The 4,424-nt window shown below is 35.5% G+C and overlaps 1 protein-coding gene across 1 annotated transcript in view; it reads left to right on the top strand.

The window, feature by feature from the left end:
• Positions 1–3,142: 3,142 nt before the first annotated feature.
• Positions 3,143–4,424, top strand: part of LOC106527197 (ras-related protein Rab-39B) — a gene marked incomplete at its 3' end in the record, with an annotated part of 7,586 nt that continues 6,304 nt past the window's right edge. The window contains 1 exon segment of the mRNA XM_014022002.1: positions 3,143–3,711.

The raw sequence follows: 4,424 nt of genomic DNA, 5'->3' as shown, positions 1-4,424 counted from the left end.
GTCAAAAATAGCAAGGTATTACACTTAAGACACAATTTGGGCAGTTTATTTGTTAAAAAAGTTTATTTTGGGGTAAGTTACACTTAACCATGTTATGTGACCTGGTTCCACTTAACTGAGTTGAGTAAATTCAAAGCAACATGCTCATGTTCTTTGGTTAAAAAACTGGTATATTGCTTTGAHTTBWMTCAACTCAGTTAAGTGGAACCAGGTCACATAACATGGTTAAGTAAATCCAACATTTCATTTTTTACAGTGTGGTCCTCACTTTATTTGCAGCTCTGCTGTGCTTAACTAGTTGGTTTAGAGGTATGGTTAAGTTTGGTTTCAGGTTAGAGTTAGCTATAGACCAGTTATGGTTAATTTTAGAGAAAATATCTGGGTTAGGCATAAATGAATGGAAGTGAATACAAAGTCCTCAGTTTGATGCAATTACAAGGATGTGTGTTTGTATGTGTACCTGTGTTTTTTAAATAATCTTTTTGGGACTTCTTTTCTAAATTACAACCTTTTTAATTACGAGATTGAAGTCATAATATGAATAAAGTTAGAATATTATGATGAAACTCAAAGTCTTATTTTACCTGAAAATAGTTGTAATATTTTAAAGTCATGCTATTAAGAAAACTCACAGGGGTGGAGCTAGAMCTTTTTTGCAAGGGGTGGCCAAGGTGTTTTTTTTAAGGGGGCACATGGCTACAAATAAAGAAAAGCACTCTGGATTAGAAAATTCAAGATGGTCACCACATCTAATTCCAAAGGGCTTTAATTTAGCTGTTTTAAGAAATACTGAGCTGAAATTTTCTGTGGCCATAGTTAAAAATGACTAAAAACATGCTAAAGGCTAGTCACAACTTATTATTAAACCATTTGTAGAGAGCAAAAGTAGCTGAAAACAAATTTTTAAATCAAATTTTAAATGTTGATCATGTTGGCCACCACAGTTAGCTTTAAAAGGCTGTAATTTAGCCATTTTAAGATTTATTGAGATGAAATCTGTTGTGGAGTAGCAAAAAATGTACTTACAGAATTAGGTTCTAAGTATCCGTGAGCACCCAAACTGAAGTACTTGTACTCCATTTGAGAACAACTGGTATTGGGACACCTTTATTAACTGAGTTTAAGGGTCAGGGTTAGGCTACAGAAACAAATACACCACATTTATTTATGTATAATACACTGAGTATAGTGCGACCCCAATRTTTTGAGCTTAAAAAGCATAAAAGTATAATTTTTGTGTATAATGCTATTCATAATTTCATACAGACAGAAATTTCAGCCTTTGCAAGTGAACCCTCTGGTGGAGAAACATTATTTAGGGACGCATACTTGTGGGCATGACTGAGGAGCAAAGGCTGCGAGGACTAAAAACAATTCACTCCCAGAGCAGACGCTGATTGTTACATCAGCAAAATGGACTGTTGAGCGTATGAACATAACGTCAACATCTTTTTATCTATGAAGTTTAAGGGGAAGAAAAAGGTTTTCCTCTTGRGAATCAATGTCTGCTCCTTTAATGTTTCTGCTCTGAAGCCACTAATAAAATGAACAAAATGGATTCCCCCCAGTTTGGGAACATCCAAGAACAAATAGAATGCAATAAATAAATAAGTTAAAAATACATTAAAAAATTAAAAAAATACTTTAATACTTTGGTACTTTAATCAAAGTTGATTAAAATCCKTTGTGTAAACGTCTGTTTGGTTGATTTGTCTGAGATAACTGAGGGAAGGTGTTTAATCATGCCAATCTATTTTATCTTAAAGTGATCAACAGTAGAAACCTTTTGTTTCGAACTCTTTTAAATTAATTAATTGATTGAGAGTAATTGTTTGAATACGCTAATCCAGTTTAGTTCCTGATGCATCTCAGTAATCCAGGYAGAAAAACATCAAAAAGAAAAAATAAATAAGTAGGTCCTCTKGRTGGGTTCTTCTTTAGTGAAATGTTTCGTCTCTCCTCCAAGAGACTTCTTCAGTCTGATGAGTTTCAGTTGAAACTCAGCCTTATAAGCACTGCCTCCACATGRACAAACAGGTTAGTCACATGCAAAATAGGGCCATTGACTAACAATAAGCTTGATTGGCTCTATTGTTCAGAGAGGGTCAGAAGGAAAATGCAGTCACCTGTTTTAATAATTATCACATACCACCTTGTAACTTCCTGTCTGTGTTCATTTATTTGTTAGCAAAATATTTCACTTAAAATGTAAAGGTTCTATTAAAACCTCAAAAAAACATAAAACTGAATGTACAAAGATCTGAATACATTTTGTATGAACCTGATTGAAGRTGGCTGCCACAGCCAATCAAACTTAGTAAACATAAAAATAGCTAAAATGCAGTCATTTTTACAGCTAATCAGCTAAAGTTTGGCTTGCTTGAAAGTCATGTCYGATACATACTAAACATTAACAGATATTAGTTTAAAACTTCAGCTGCGTTTATTTAATGTTTTCTTTTCATTTAAATGTTTACACTGTTTTTGCATCCTGGTTTCTGATTCGTCTATTAATTAAAAAGGTAACAACAAACTTTGTTTTCAGTGATGTAAAAAAATGATGTCAATGTTCATAAAATATTCAATCTACATTTGTTGCTCTAAATTTTAGTGTTTGTCAAAGAACCAGAAGTCGACATGAATATATCTAGACCAAAATAAGTACTTATTTTGACCAGACCTGGTGCATGTAATGTTATTTTGCTCATTTTTTTGCCCTAACTTTAAAATAAATCTTAAATTCACAATAAAATAAAGTTTTTTTGTTGTTTGGAGCTGCTGGTATCTAAAAACGACATTTCCCAGTAGCGTTAGCGCGAACAGTGGCCATTTCTGCGACTGCGCAGTCTCGCACGAGCTCAGGAGGGCAGTAGTGAGTTTGCAACTTTTCACTGCTTCAACATAAAACAATAAAAGGTCACAAAAATGTGTTTTTGTTGACTCAGTGTTTTGTGTAAGTTATTCACAGTCTTGTTTAGTTTATGACATAATTAGCTTCATGACATAATGTGTGACATGYTCACGTGCATTTACAGACTCGGTGTTTTATTTTGAAGCGAAAATATCGCTTCCGTTTCGCTTTGTACAAGRTTTGACAACACATGCCGTTTTTGTAGATATGTTGAGTGAATTCGCTGTTGGGGACCAGTGTTTTCTGTAGCTCGAGTCTGAAGGGAGTTGTCKTTGCGACGCTACTCGCTGCTTTACGGTAGTGGTACTGATGCGGGATGAGTCAGGCGATGTGATGCTGCTGCCATTTCAGCGGCGCCCAAAATCTACAAACACAGAAGTGAGACGGCCGGATCCCCTCCTTCTTTCTCTGACAGCCAAAAACACGAGCAGCTGTCGAAACAMAGAGCACGTGAAGAGCGCGAGGTCTGGTTTTTAACCACTCTGCACCTGCTCCGGACGCGGTTTCSCCCCTTCGGTTCTGTTTCTGTTTCTGTGTCTCCAGCGGGCCTGGCATTAAGACACAAATTAGCCCTTGACCACAGTGGGCCTGCTGTAGCGGCATCGGCTCTGTCGTCGAGCTCTGGGACAAAAAAAGGGGCTTTTATTTTCTTATTTTTCCCGGTGATCCTGCTGAAGCCTCGAACATCCGGACTGASTCGTCGGTGCCATCATGGAGCCCAGCTCAGCCCGGTCCTGGTCCTGAACGGCACCGAAAGGAGGAAGTACTCCGGCCTGAAGCGGACTCCTCTCCTGCTCCGAGTAAGCACTGCCTGAAAAGCGATTTAAATCGGCACTTTTCCCCGTCATTACGTCATTGAATTAACAGATTATTATTTTAAAATAGAAATATTGAGGTAAAAGGTGTTTTTCAGTGAAGCCTAGTGTGTTCATACTGTAAAAACACTGGATTAAATGTGGAATATCTTAACATGTTTTTAATGTCAGGCATAACAGAGCGAGAGTTGCACTCCGGTATGGCAGGCTGTTGTATCATATAATGAAACCACACTATCAATAAGGATTTTTCATAAACTTAGGGTAGTGTTTTTTATTATTATTATTATTATTATTATTATTATTATTATTATTATTATTATTATTATTATTGTACATTTTGAACAGTATTGGTTCCATTGCTTTATACAGTAATTATCTAGTATATAAAAACATGTACTTCACAAAGACATCTGAATGATTAGCAGTCTTTTATAAGAAARTGTAATTAAATCATCTGTCCCCATAATAACTTATATACACGTCTGTTAGACTTTTTGTTGTTTCTAAACCATAAACACTGCAGCTGTAACTAWATCCATTAATAAGCATCAATATGAATCAATATTTGTGTGCAGAACAACTTTAGAGTTGCATGTGTACAGTTTAATAAAATAAGTGTCATATTTTTWCTAAGATTTTTGTTCAAACAGGTTTCACTTTTAGACTTAAAGATTTTAAATATTGAAAGATAAACA

This window comes from Austrofundulus limnaeus, unplaced genomic scaffold (assembly GCF_001266775.1).
Source record: "Austrofundulus limnaeus strain Quisiro unplaced genomic scaffold, Austrofundulus_limnaeus-1.0 Scaffold314, whole genome shotgun sequence".
Classification (NCBI taxonomy): Eukaryota; Metazoa; Chordata; class Actinopteri; order Cyprinodontiformes; family Rivulidae; genus Austrofundulus; species Austrofundulus limnaeus.
Note: the sequence above shows the minus strand (reverse complement) of the source record. Positions and strands in the feature narration are given on the sequence as shown.